At 39.2% G+C, this 15,142-nt stretch overlaps 1 long non-coding RNA gene across 1 annotated transcript; it reads left to right on the forward strand.

Moving 5' to 3' along the window:
• The first annotated feature begins 3,349 nt into the window (after positions 1-3,349).
• LOC108294357 lies at positions 3,350-5,315 on the forward strand. Its single transcript, XR_005197938.1, has 3 exons — positions 3,350-3,447; positions 4,365-4,471; positions 5,283-5,315. It is a non-coding gene; the product is annotated as an uncharacterized LOC108294357 (long non-coding RNA).
• The last annotated feature ends 9,827 nt before the right edge of the window (positions 5,316-15,142 follow it).

Here is a 15,142-nt window from a genome sequence, read left to right on the forward strand (position 1 = left end):
CTCTTGTTACCCAGGCTGGAGTGCAATGGCGCAATCTCGGCTCACTGTGACCTCCGCCTCCTGGGTTCAAGCAATTCTCCTGCCTCAGCCTCCTGAGTAGCTGGGACTACAGGCGGGCGCCACCATGGCCAGCTAATTTTTGTATTTTTAGTAGAGACGGGGTTTCACCATGTTGACCAGGATGGTCTCGGTCTCTTGACCTCGTGATCCACCCACCTTGGCCTCCCAAAGTGCTGGGATTATAGACATGAGCCACTGCGCCCAGCCTATTATTTTCTATTTTCAATTCATGAGCATTTTGTCTCAGTAAGTTTTGCATTAAAAAATTAGGCTTTAGAAATTGGCTGGATTTTGAAACTCATTACAAAGCAACAGTAATTATACAGTATAGTATTGTAAAAAATAGAACATATATATAAATGGAACACAATAGAGAGCTCGGTTATAAAACTATACTTAGTTAGTGGCAGTAAAAAATGTGGGGAAAAGCATGGGGGAAAGAATTTAAAATAAAGCCCATTGGCACAAATGGCATCCCTATGGAAAAAATAGAATGAGATTTTAATCTTACTCCATATACAAAAATAAATTCCATGTGGATGAAATAGCTACATGAAAAAATAAAACTGAAGAAAATGTAGGAGAATATGCTTATGACATTTCGGTAGGGAAGACACCATGGTTAAAAGAAGATATTTACAATATATATATTATGGCCCAAAGGTTAATATTAAGAATACATAATTAGTAAGAAAAAGGCACTACAATAGACTAATGAGTAAAAGAAATGAACTGAGAGTTTAGAGAAAAGGAAACCAGAATGTCTAGTAACCATCTGAGAACATGCTCATATTAGCAAAAATTAAAATTTCTGACAGTATGAATAGTTGGAAGGACATTGAGGAAATGGGAATTCACATACTCTGTGGATACACATAACTGCTGCAGCTCATCACTGTGGGGAGGAGAACATTGAGACACATTTAGAAAGCTGAAAATGCCAGCAAATGCACCTGTCACACCATATTTATAATAATGAAAAACTAGAAAGCACCTAAATGTCCATCCTTGGAGAACAGATAAAATTTAGTGTAGTTATACAATGAAATGCTGTATTACATTAAATGGGATGTATACCAAGAAGCTGTATCTCAAAAACAATGGTAACAGAGGAAGCAAACTGTAGAATGACACTTAGAATACAAAACTATTTATGTAAAAAAATTTTAAATGCACCCAGTACTTGTCCATGGAACAAATGCATGTGAAACATAAGGAAAATAGACTGTAAAGATAGCACATTAAAATTATGATACCAGTTACTTCTAAGTGGAAGCAGGAAATGGATCTTGGGGATGGGGCTTTATCAGTAATAATTTATTTTCTCTTATTCTAGAAATAGACTTGAAGCAGATATGTCAAAAAGTTAGCAGTTGTCATTTCTAGGTAGTGGGGTGCACAGATGTATCATATTATTATTTTTATGTTCCTGTAATTTAAAATTACCCAAAATCATGGGTAATTTTGGGTATTACCCATGATGGGGCATGGCTAGATAGAAAGTCTTGGAGGGAAAGAGTGTGTATCCACATAAGCTTTAATGTTTAACTTCTTGTTTATTTGGGGGTACATAAACAAAGGAGAGTTGGCAGCACTGCAAATCCTTATGTTTGCCAGCACAGAATATGATTGTGTACAACTTAATCAATGCTCCTGAAGGAGATAGAAGACGTGTGGCAGAATTAAGTATACATTCATAATGACAATCATTATGAATAAGGAACTTTTTTGTGTATAGACACTAACTTTAGAATTTGGCACATTTGTTTGACAGCGTTTCATTAAACATCTTTCATCTCGGAGCACTTTGTTCACTTTACATAATTTCCTGGATAAAAGTGTCATAGAAGGTAAGATGATTCTTTGATGGAAATATTTCCTATGGCAAGAAGGGAAAAGTTTTGAAAATCATGCCTAGGTAAAAAATGTTCTAAATTATGAAGGCTGTGATGTACTATACATTTTAAGAAGGTAAATAATCTCCAAATGCATTGATACAACATATATTTGAGAGCTTACTAAGAATAACAGAATATGCCATATGCTAGAGACAGAAAAGGTCTTTACTCAGTGAAGCCTTGTCCAGCCTATTAAAAATTGCAGCACCTTTATACCAATTCTCTGCCTGGGCTTATTTTTTCCACTTCTTGCTGGCTGTCTCTGTGTTCCTTTTCTTTTGCATACTTGCCATTTCCCATTGAAATGTAAGCTGTATGAGGATAGGAATATTTGTCTGTTTTGTTCACTGCTGAACTTCCAGCACCTAGGACATGGCCTGGCTTATAGTACGCACTCAGTGATTGTTTAATGAATGAATAAATTGAAGGGGAATCAACATACATTTGGAGGTTGAGTAGAGAGTAGTTGAGTTTCTACCATGGCCTTTTTTCTCCTTTTTCTTTATGAAGTAGGTGGCAGGTCACTTGCTGAGTGGAGGGAGTGGGGAGGAGGCATGGTGGCAGTGGGATGAGGAGATTAAGGAGAATGCTAACAATTTATAATAGTTTCTGTGAAAATGTCAAAGGAACTGATGTGGTTCAACTATTTCATCTGTTCAGGAATGCCACCATCAAGACCCCATTAAGGGATGATATCAAGGCTCTAAGGAAATAAAAATTAACCTTTAACAGAAAGCTTGAAGAATGTTGGAATAGGTGATTAAATAAAGGCCATTCTAGCTTTTGTGCTTCAAAGATATTGTTGAGGTATACAGGTGAATGTGGAATAAGTCTGCATTTATTGACAGATTGTAAAAAGCCACTATTGGTTGAACTGAAAATAATCAAAATATCTCATTTTTAGGCTATACTATGTCAGCCTTCATCAGACGATACAGCAAGTACTTGAATGAAAAGTCACTCGCATATAGAATGATCTTATCTGACATCACAAAAACCAAGAGAGGGTCAGTAAATATCATTAGTTTGTGAGCAAGAAGTACTGAAACTTACATGTGGTCTGCTTTGTAGTTTGTCAAAAACAGCCCTATTTCGAGATGCTGATGTCACAGTGCTTCTCAAACTCTTAATTATTGAGGTTCATGAATTTCTTTTATCTTTTATAGGATAGAAGGTGTGATAAGAACTATGAATACTGAAGAGCTTCTAAACACACTTCCAGTTATTCAAACCCAGTTTAATGCTCTTCTTAGTTTTAACGTAAGAGATTTATAAATTTTGTTTAAAACTATAGTAAATAGCATCCTGTAACTATAGGTGGGAGAAAGAATTTTCTAACTGTGGTGTTAATTGGTTACTCTTTTATTTAATTTTCAGGCAAATCCTGATGAACTAACTAATGGTATAATACATGCTGCTTTTATGCTCCTCTTTAAAGATTCTCTTCGTCTGTTTGCAGCTTATAATGAAGGGATCCTTAATCTGCTAGGTAGGATAAAGAATAAACTTTTTAAAAGATTACTTTTTAAAGGATAAAATGGTAAAATAATTTATTTGTAAGAATCTTTTATCTCTACATTGAAACTCACATTTGCTTTAGATTCAAAATAGAAAATCTTTGCAGGGTCATATATATTTTTAAATACAGATATTATATCGCTTTACTGGTTAAACATTATTTGGCTAATTAGCCACAAAACTTTTCCATTTTTATGCAAGTGATAACTAATATTTCTGGGAAATTCATCAGGGAATCAACCTAGGTTTCCATGTTTATTCGTTATATGTTAATAAGGCCCATTCCCACCAACGTCAAGTAACACAGTTTTGACTTTCCTAAGAAGGTAAAGCCTATAACATAAGTAATTGTTATTGATGATATACAGGCATATATTTTTGGACTTTTCAGGAAATTGCTGTCATCATTTAGCCCTAATGAATGATTCATTTAGCTGCAATTATTCTCTAAACTTCATTAATGGGAATTTGATAGCTTTTCTTATACTGAAGAAATACATAGTATTATACATTTGTACGGTTATAAGAGAGTAGGAAACACAGCCCCTTCCCTCAAAGGGTTGCAGAGCTTTATATTAATCAATCAAAAAGACTATAGACTAGAAGTTGTTGAAATTAAAATCTAAACTGTCTGTGTATGCTATTAAATTCCATATACCCAGCATCAATACTTGATATACAGTAGTTTACTCCATAAAAATTTGTTGATCATGAGGATTGAGTAGTGCTATTTCTTGTTATTAAAACAGAAAATAACTTGATTAAAATTATAATTCTTTTGAACCAGTTAAATTCATATCTAGAATTAAAATACAATAATCAGAATGGAGTAAAACTTGAAAATTACTAAGCTATTGGCTCCTTTTGGTGATATGTTTCTATTTTTAGGCAAATATTTTGACATGAGGAAGAACCAATGCAGGGAAAGTTTGGATATTTACATCAAGTTCCTTCAAGGAAGAACCAAATTGATACAGTTTCTGAACGTTGCAGAGGTACAGAAATCCATTTCTACTTAAGGTGTTTCTTTTTTTGCATTAATTTAGTATCAGTTGAGACTCTACGTCTTTCTTCCACCACCATCACCACACAAACACACAGAAATTGATAGCTGTTTTAACTACTTTGTAAACAGTAAAAACTAAAATTAAGTACTTCAAATGTACTATCCAATGCACTTGCACTGAAAAGCAATCTTACAAGGACTTCTGTTTGCAGCCATAAAGATAACCAGTACCAAGCTTACCCTCCCACCAGAAACGATTCTAAAAGTAGACCAAAATATATATGACATAAGTCTTTCTAGGTAATGAACAATAGGTAGGTTTGTGGTCAGTGAGATAAAGACTTGAGGTGAGCCCATGTTCTCCCTGACATTCAGAGGAGCCCAGTCAGGATAAATACAAAGAGAACCACACCGAGGTAAGTGATAGTCAAACTTCTGAAAACCAGAGAGAACAAAGACATATTACCCATGGGAGAATGACAATATGAGTAATGGCTGACTTCTGAGTACTTGAAAAAATTAGAACACATTTGTATGACATCCAAAATGCAGCTTAGTTCTTCTCAAATCAGCAAAGACTCAATATCTGGCATGTCTTTTAAAAAGTCTATCCTTAGGATAAATATAAGGGTGTACTTAAGCGTGTGAGGCATACTTTAACCTGACATGGTACCAGCCCAGAAAGACATCATAGTCTTGGGGTATTTTCTGTTTCATGCACACAATGATCAGTTACATTTTTGTTGTTGCCACTCCCTTCTGTAATATGTACTTTCCTCCCTACTTTTTTGCAAATCCAGCAAGTTGGAATTGACCAACGCAACATTCCATATATTACTCAGGTCAGTGTATCTCTCCTATGTACTTAAGTGACATGTTTGTCTTTGTTTATGTGTTTATCATATTATCATTATCTGAGACTCTCCATCTTTTGCTATATGCTTATGTGTGTGCATTTTCATTTCTCCATAAGTAACATATACATGTGTGCTTATTATGTGTGTGTATAACAACTAGACTATGCTTTTAAGATGATCAGTAGAAACAGCAGGGTATTTGGATTAATGAACTTAGTTTTGAGGACTGCCTTGTCTCCCCTTCAGATATATGGTCTCAAGCAACTCATTTCCATTCTCTGTTTCTCATTTCTGCAACTGCAAAATGGGTATGATGCAGTAGCTAGCTCATAGCAGTGTTGTAAGAATCAAACGAGCTCAGGCTTTTTACTCCTCAGCAACTAGTCCTCAGGGATTCCCTCATGGACATAGGTATGATCCAACAAAGAAAGCTCAGAGGTTTCTGGAAAATCTGGAGACTCAGGACTTTCACAGCCATCCCCCAGTTGTCCCTGTCCTAGATATCAGGGACTGGTGTGGTAGACCTGCCTTGGTTGGGACTAGAAGAATGAAGGATTATCTGAGATAGCACATGTGGAATGCTTGGACAGTGCCTGGTTCATGTGGCAGCCATGCGTATGTGAAGAAACTTGTGAAGAGAGAGAAGATGAAGATGTAGGAGAGAGAGGATGGTTGCAGATGCAAAAAACGTTAGGTTTAGTGGTATAGAAGGAAGGAGCTTTTGGCTGATGGCTTATAAATCTTTGAAGGAAAGAAATATGTTCTCTCAAGTAAACACATCACAAATATTTCTTAATGTAGTGACAAGTACAAAGGGAGCTTGCATGTAGCCCTGAAATCCCGCAAAGTGGTCCATGATGGGAACCACTGTTGGGTGAAATAGTGCATGGCTTCCTGAATGAGAAGTCAGATGACCAGCGGTGGGAAGAAAGAGACAATGAGAATGTTTGGGTTAGTAGGGGAGAAGATAGGGTTTCATTGCCTCTTGGCAACATAACCAGTGGATTTCAATCAATATTCATTCGTAAACATTCTCGACTCCTTTTCAGTTACAATGAATGAGACACAATCTTGGTCCCTGAGTTCCCAAAAAAGACTGAACAAAAACTACACATGAAGCATCACTAGATATCTATCATGATGTAGTCCTCTGATTTTTCTCTACATTGCCTTTCTTCCTTGAGGGAGGTGGTGGGGACAGCAAGGGGAGCTTGCCATTGTCAAGATGCAGATGAGCATTAACTGACCAGCACCTGTGGCTTGAGCTCTAAGGGACATTTGACAGGAGGAGTCCTTGAATCGAGGGCCACATTTCCCATCAGTCCACCCTCCTCCTTACCTCTGCTCTGGTCTTCCTGAAATCAAAACTGAAGTAGATGGCTGCAGGAGAGTCTGCAAAAGGCAAGTGGGGATCTTGGTAAACACTCGTGCAGATTCATTCCTCTGTAAATCAACCCTTTTCACTGGAAGAGCTTCCTTATCAGTACGCTGGGCCCTGGTCCTCAGCCAGTACAGAGAGTCATTTGTCAAGGCCTTCAGTTGGCAGCAGTGCCCCCGGACTACGTGCTTTCTTGGGCGTCCCAGAAACCCTGGAATGGAGTGAAATGCAGGGCTACGTGGGAGAGCAGGGAGACGAGAATTAAGTCAGCCCCGCCTTTGCCCAACTCAGTGGGTCTCCTTGAGAGAAGTCTGCAGTTTCAAGGAGCCTTTTCAGCCAGCCTGCTGCGAGATCCCGTGAAAGTCTTCCTCTGTGACTGTAGATTGGCCAGTCTCTCCTTGTGCATCCAACAGTTGTTACTACACTTTATGTGAATCAAGGCAAAATTGCTAGGTTTAAACTGCTGGCCATTTTAGAGATCCCTTCCAGATTTTACTCTCCTTAAGGGGAAACTTCCCTCCTTTCCTCAGTTAATCCTTTCTGCCTTGGCTCTGACATGGTCTGGGGACCACAGAGCCTCCTCCTGAGAGTCGCTGTCTGGTGTGTCTGTCTGTGTCCGTCCCTCTCCTTTCCACCATTCCCTGTGGTTCCTGTTGGCCGTGGCTCCCATAAACGCACGTAGCAGGGTCTGCTTTGTCTGCAACGTGATGCGTTTTTATTTTTCACCAAAACTCGCAGTCCAAACATAACATTTCCGAGCCACGCTCTTTGTCAGAGCTCTAGGGGCACAACCCTGGGGACCTGCTAGAAGGTGCCACCGTAACGTGTGCCTAGATGTGTTTTTCCTCAGTTAGCACAGCGTTCCTGTGGTTCTGGTGGCTGGAGGGTGACTGTGTGCCTCATGAAGGGGGTCCTTACTGCGTCGCATCTACTCTTTTCACGGAAAGCAACTTGTCGAATGTTTTCAGTGTTTCTAAGCGATTTTCTGCCGATCTTGTCTGCAAAGATTGTGTGGCAGCGTTTCCACAAATTTATAGCTGGCAGTGAATTGTCTCAAAGCAAATCAGACAGAATAAGATGTTTCCAACATTGTTCAAATACTGACAACTTTTGTTATTTATCTCTCAGGATTGTTCCTTAGGTCTGCCCACACCTCTGTAAGTAGTTCATTAAACACTTCCTCATGCCAGCTCAGCAGTTTATATCACCACCATATTTGCTTCTCTTTCTGTGGACCCTTCTGATCCTTGATACTTTCTCCCTCAACTGTCCTTTGCAATCCAACACTGAGTCCTAACCACTTTGTCTGCACTTTAGCTTCAACTTCCCTCCTCTCTCACCTTCCAGTCCGTCTTCATATACTCTGCCCCCTGTTGTTTGTTTTACAAAGTGCATCCAGATTGCAGATCTGATAACATCCAAAACAGAGATCCGGTCATTTCATCTCTCACTTAAAAGACTTCGAAGTTCTCCCGGGATTCTAGGATAAAGTGTAAACTCCTCAACATTGCTTTTAATTGGTCCTGCATTGTCAAATCCTTGCCTACCCTCCAGCTTTATCTCCCTTATGCTCCCCTCTGCTCTCTTTGCTCTAGCAACAGGGCCTTTGCACATGTTATTCCTCTGTCTACAATGCTCTTTCTTCCTATACTGACCTCCTTATTCCTCAGCTATCCTTCAGATCTCAGCTCAACTATTTCTTTAGGAGGGCTTGCTTCCCTGACTTCCCTGACTTGGTTAGATTCCCCTGCTTCAACACTGAGTATTGTGTACCTCTCTGTCATGCTACTGTTTACAACTTAAAATGACTTTGCATTTATTTGTGTGATTGTTTGATATATCTTCCCCTGACCTGTAGACTGTAATCTTATGAAGCTTGGGATCAAGTTGTTTGTGCCTATGGTTATATCCCCAGTTCTTATGGTAAATTATCATAAATATTTCTCGAACAAAGAATGAGTGAATGGTTCAGGGGAGATGGTGGAATATAGAATCCTGGTGGGGAACTGACCTTATGTAAGGGGAAGTCTACTCTTTCTATTTTTTTCCCCCATAGGTTTTTGGGGAAGAGGTAGTATTTGCTTACATGAGTAAGTTCTTCAGTGAACTTGTGATTTGTGAGATTTTAGTGCACCCATCATCCAAGCAGTATACACTGAACCCAATTTGTAGTCTTTTATCCCTCACTCCCTTCCCACCCTTTCCCTCTGAGTCCCCCAAATCCCTTGTGTCATTCTTATGCCTTTGCATCCTCATAGCTTAGCTTGCACTTATGAGTGAGAACATACACTGTTTGGTTTTCCATTCCTGAGTTACTTCATTTAGAATAATAGTGTCCAGTCCCATCCAGGTCACTGCAAATGCTGTTAATTTAATCCTTTTTATGGCTAACTAGTATTCCGTCATATATCTATACCACAGTTTCCTTGTCTGCTCCTTGATTGATGGGCATTTGGGTTGGTTCCACATTTTTGCAGTTGCGAATTGTGCTGCTATTAACATGCATGAGCAAGTATCTTTTTTGTATAATGACTTCTTTTCCTCTGGGTAGACACCCAGTAGTGGGATTGCTGGATCAGATGGTAATTCTACTTTTAGTTCTCTAAGGAATCTCCACACCGTTTTCCATAGTGGTGGTACCAGCTTACATTCCCACCAGCAGTGTAGAAGTGTACCCTTTTCACCACATCCATACCAAATCTATTATTTTTTCTTATTTTTTTGATTATGGCCATTCTTACAAGACTAAGGTGGTATTGCATTGTGGTTTTGATTTGCATTTCGCTGATCACTAGTGATGTTGAACATTTTTCCATATGTTTGTTGTCCACTTGTATACCTTCTTCTGAGAATTGTCTATTCATGTCCCTAAACCACTTTTTGATGGGATTGTTTTTTATTTTCCTAGCCAATTCATTTGAGTTCATCGTAGATTCTGGATATTAGTCCTTTGTCAAATGTATAGATTGTGAAGATTTTCTCCCACTCTGTGGATTGTCTGTTTACTCTGCTGACTGTTCCTTTGCTGTGCGAAAGCTCTTTCATTTGATTATTAGGTATATTCCTAAGTATTTTATTTTTTTGTAGCTATTGTAGAAGGAATTGAGTTCTTGATTTGATACTCAGCTTGGTCACTGTTGGTGTATGAGAGAGCTACTGATTTATGTACATTAATTTTTTATCCTGAAACTTTGCTGATTCCTTTTATCAGTCCTAGGAGCTTTTTGGAGGACTTTTAAGGGTTTTCTAGGTATACCATAGTATCATCAGCAGACAGCAACAGTTTGACTTCCTCTTTATTGATTTGGATGCTCTTTATTTCTTTCTCTTGTCTGATTGCTCTGGCTAGGACTTCCAGTACTATGTTGAATAGAAGTGGTGAGAGTGGACATCCTTGATGTCTTCCAGTTCCCAGAGGGAATGCTTTCAACTTTTCCCTATTCAGTATCATGTTGGCTGTGGGTTTTTCATATATGGCTTTTATTACATTGAGGTATGTCCCTTGTTTGCCAATTTTGCTGAGGGTTTTTATCATAAAGGGATTCCGGATTTTGTCAAATGATTTTTCTTCATTTTTGTTTTTAATTTTGTTTATGTGGTATATCATCTTTATTGACTTCCATATGTTAAGCCATCCCTGCATCCCTGGTATGAAACCCACTCGATCATCGTAGATTATCTTTTTTATATGTTGTTGAATTCAGCTAGCTAGTATTTTGCTAATGATTTTTGCATCTATCTTTATCAGGGATATTGTTCTGTAGTTTTCTTTTTTGGTTATGTCCTTTCCTGGTTTTGGTATTAGGGTGATACTGGCTTCATAGAATGAGTTAGTGAGGATTCCCTCTTTCTCTATCTTGTGGAATAGTGTCAATTGGATTGGTAACAATTCTTCTTTGAATATCTGGTGGAATTCAGCTGTGAATTCTTCTGGTCCTGGACTTTTTTTGTTGGTATTTTTAAAAATTATCATTTCAATATTGCTACTTGTTATTGGTCTGTTGAGGGTGTCTAACTCTTCCTGATTCAAGCAAAGAGGGTTGTATTTTTTCTAGGAATTTACTTCTCTAGGTTTTTTAGTTTATGTGTGTAAAGATGTTCATGGTAGCATTGAATGATGTTTTGTATTTCTGTGGTGTCAGTTGTAATATCTCTCATTTCATTTCTAATTGAGCTTATTTGGATTTTCTCTCTTCTATTCTTGGTTAATCTTGCTAATAGTCTATCAATTTTATTTCTCTTTTCCAAGAATCAGCTTTTTGTTTCATTTATCTTTTGCATTTTTTTGGTTTCAGTTTAATTAATTCTGTTCTGATCTTGGTTATTTCCTTTCTTCTGCTGGGTTTGGTTTGGATTGTTCTTGTTTCTCTAGTTCCTTGAGGTGTGACCTTAGATTGTCTATTCTTTCCGAATTTTTGATGTAGGCATTTAGGGTTATGAACCGTCCTCTTAGCACCATGCATGCTGTATCCCTGAGGTTTTGATAGGTTGTGTCAATATTGTCATTTAGTTCAAATAATTTTTTAATTTCAATCTTGATTTCATTGTTGACTCAATGATCATTCAGAAGCACGTTATTTAATTTTCATGTATTTGCATGATTTTGAAGGTTCCTTTTGAAGTTGATTTCCAGTTTTATTACACTGTGGTCTGAGATAGTACTTGATATAATTTCAGTTTTCTTAAATTTATTGAGACTTGTTTTGTGGCCTATCATATGGCTTTCTTGGAGAACATTTCATGCGCTGATAAATAGAATGTATATTCTGTAGTTCTTGGGTAAATGTTCTGTAAATATTTTTTAAGTCCATTTTTCCCAGGGTACAGTTTAAACACACTGTCTCTTTGTTGACTTTCTGTCACACACACATATATAAGTTCTCTCTTCTGCTTGTTCGATTCTATTGCTGAGACTTTCCAGAGCATTTTGCATTTCTCTAAGTGCATTCATTATTTCCTGAAGTTTTGATTGTTTTTATATTTATACTAGCTATTTCACTGAAGATTTCTCCCACCATTTCTTGTAGCACTTTTTAATTTCCTTAAATTGGACTTCACCTTTCTCTGGTGCCTCACTGATTAGCTTAATAACTTACCTTCTGAATTCTTTTTCAGGTAAGTCAGGGATTTCTTCTTGGTTTGGAATCCATTGCTGGTGAGCTACTGTGATTTTTGTTGGGGGTGTTAAAGGACCTTGTTTTGTCATATTACCAGAATTGTTTTTCTGGCTCGTTCTCATTTGGGTAGGCTATGTCAGTGGGAAGATCTGGGGCTCAAGGCTGCTGTTCAGATTCTTTTGTCCCATGGGGTCTTCCCTTGATGTAGTACTCTCCCCCTTTTCTTAGCGATGTGGCTGCCTGAGAGCCAAGATGTGGTGATTGTCTATCTTCTGGACCTAGCCACACAGCATGTCTACCAGGCTCCAGACTGTTACTGGGGATTGTCTGCAGAGTCCTGTGATGTGAACTGTCTGCAGGTCTCTCAGCTGTGGATACCAGCACCTGCTCCAGTGGAGGTGGCAGGGGTTAGAAATGGACTCTGTGGTGGTCCTTAGTTCTGGTTGTTTTATGCACTATTTTTGTGCTGGTTGGCCTTCTGCCAGGAAGTGGTGCTTTTAAGAAAGCATCAGCTGTGGAAGTATAGGGAGGATCAGGTGGCGGGCGAGGACCTAGAACGCTCAAGAGAATATGACCTTTGTCTTCAGCTACCAGGGTGGGTAGGGAAGGACTATCAGTTGGGGGCAGGATTAGGTGTGTCTGAGCTCAGAACCTCCTTGGGTGGGTCTTGCTGTGGCTGTGTGGGGAGATGGAGGTGTGGTTCCCAGGTCAATGGAGTTATCTTCTCAGGAGGATTATGGCTGCCTCTACTGTGTCATGCAGGTTGACAGGGTAGTGGGGAAAGCTGGCAGTCACAGGCCTCCCCCAGCTTCCAAACAACCCCAAAGGCCCATCGAACTCCCACTGTGCCCCTGCCAATGGCACCGAGTCTGTTTCCAGGGAGTGGGTGAGCAGGGCTGAGAACTTACCCCATGCTACCAGCCTCCCAGCTGTGAAAGCAAGGATGGCTTTTGTGCCATTCTGCCTGTGGAGTCTGCACACCAGATTTACACCCTCCCTTGAGTTCTGGCCAGGAGACTTCACGATCCCTTGGAATTTTTACAAAGTTCAGCTGGAGGTTTCCTTCTCCCTGTGTTCCTTTTCCAGTACCTCTGATAGTCCTCCCCAAGGACTCATGTGAGACAAAGCAGAAATGGCTTCCTAGGGAATCCAGCAAGCTCACAGGGTTTTTCCTGCTGCTTCCTCTACCCCTGTATTTCACTCCGCTCTCTAAATTGACTCAGCTTCAGGTAAAGTCAGAATCTTCTCCCATGATCTAAACCTTCAGGTTCCCCAGTGAGGGTATGTGTTCGGGGGTGGACAATCCCCTGTTTCCACTTCCACAGCTTGGGCACTCGCAGTATTCAGGGTGTCTCCTGGGTCCTGCAGTAGCAATCCATTTCCTTCAGGGGGTCTGTGGGTCCTCTCAGCTTTCCTAGTTTATTCCTGCAGTAGTTCTGGAGCAAAAGTTCACAATGCAGAGTGTCACACTGCTCTGTCTATCCACCTGGGAGCTGCAATCTCGTCCTCTAGTCTGTTTTTAATGGAAACAAAATAAAAAGATACATCTACATTCATTCATCAAATATTAATTAAACACTTAATATGTGCCAGGCACTTAAGATTCAGCAGTGTACAAAACAGACAAAATGCCTGTCTTCATGGAACTTATCGTCTATTTCAGGGAAATAAACAATAAACATACAAGAAAAAATCTATAATGTTAATAAAAATTATTGCCTTCGTGAAAAATAAATATTATAGTTAACGAGACTGTTGGAAACTCAATGTCTTCTGAGGAGATATGTATTTTAGCAGTTTTTTGATCATTTTAAGAAACTTTTCTTGTTTTTAAAAGCATATTTAAAAAAATATTTTTTTGAGAGGGCCTCACTCTGTGGCCCAGGCTGGAGCACAGTGGAGCAATCACAGGTCACTGCAGCCTTGACTCCCCTGGGCTCAGGTAATTCTCCCACCTCAGCCTTCCAAGTAGTTGGGACTACAGGTGCACATCATCATGCCCAGATAATTTTTCTCTTTCTTGTAGAGATGAGGTCTCACTGTCACCCAGACTAGTCTTGAACTTCTGGGCTCAAACAATCCTCCTGTCTTGGCATCCCAAAGTGTTGGAATTACAAGCATGAACCACTGTGCCCAGCCAAACAATGTATTTTAAATCATAGTTTGAAAATCTGATTTTATACGAAGATGCTACTTTTAATAATGAACTTATATGTAGCAATTTTGGCTTTAATGAAGCCCTTAATTTTTGTTCAAAATCACTTTATTTTATTTTATTGCATTTTAGGTTTGGGGATACATGTGAAGAACATGCAAGATTGTTGCATAGGTACACACATGTCAGTGTGATTTGCTGCCTTACCCTCCATCACCTATATCTGGCATTTCTCCCCATGCTATCTCTCCCCAACTCCCCAACCCCCACTGTCCCTCCCCTATTTCCCCACTACAGGCCCCAGTGCGTGATGCTTCCTTCCCTGTGTCCATGTGTTCTCATTGTTCAACAACAACTTATGAGTGAGAACATGCGGTGTTTGATTTTCTGTTCTTGTGTCAGTTTACTGAGAATGATGGTTTCCAGGTTCATCCATGTCCCTACAAATGACAGGAACTCATCGTTTTTGATGACTGCATAATATTCCATGGTGTATATGTGCCACATTTTCCCTGTCCAGTCTATCATCGATGGGCATTTGGGTTGGTTCCAGGTCTTTGCTATTGTAAACAGTGCTGCAATGAACATTCGTGTGCATGTGTCCTTATAGTAGAACGATTTATAATTCTTTGGATATATATCCAGTAATGGGCTTGCTGGGTCAAATGGTATTTCTATGTCTAGGTCCTTGAGGAATCGCCACACTGTCTTCCACAATGGTTGAACTAATTTACATTCCCACCAACAGTGTAAAAGTGTTCCTACTTCTCCACATCCTCTCCAGCATCTGTTGTCTCCAGATTTTTTAATGATCGCCATTCTAACTGGTGTGAGGTGGTATCTCAATGTAGTTTTGATTTGCATTTCTCTTATGACCAGTGATGATGAGCATTTTTTCATATGTTTGTTGGCCTCACGTATGTCTTCTTTTGTAAAGTGTCTGTTCATATCCTTTGTCACGTATTGAATGGCCTGGTAGTTTTTTTCTTGTAAATCTGTTTTAGTTCTTTTTAGATTCTGGTTATCAGCCCTTTGTCAGATGGGTAGATCGCAAAAATTTTTTCCCATTCTGTTGGTTCCTGATTCACTCTAATGACTGTTTCTTTTGCTGTGCAGAAGCTGTGGAGTTTGATTAGGTCCCATTTGTCTATTT

The sequence above is a fragment of the Cebus imitator genome, unplaced genomic scaffold (genome assembly GCF_001604975.1).
Source record: "Cebus imitator isolate Cc_AM_T3 unplaced genomic scaffold, Cebus_imitator-1.0 Scaffold576, whole genome shotgun sequence".
Classification (NCBI taxonomy): domain Eukaryota; kingdom Metazoa; phylum Chordata; class Mammalia; order Primates; family Cebidae; genus Cebus; species Cebus imitator.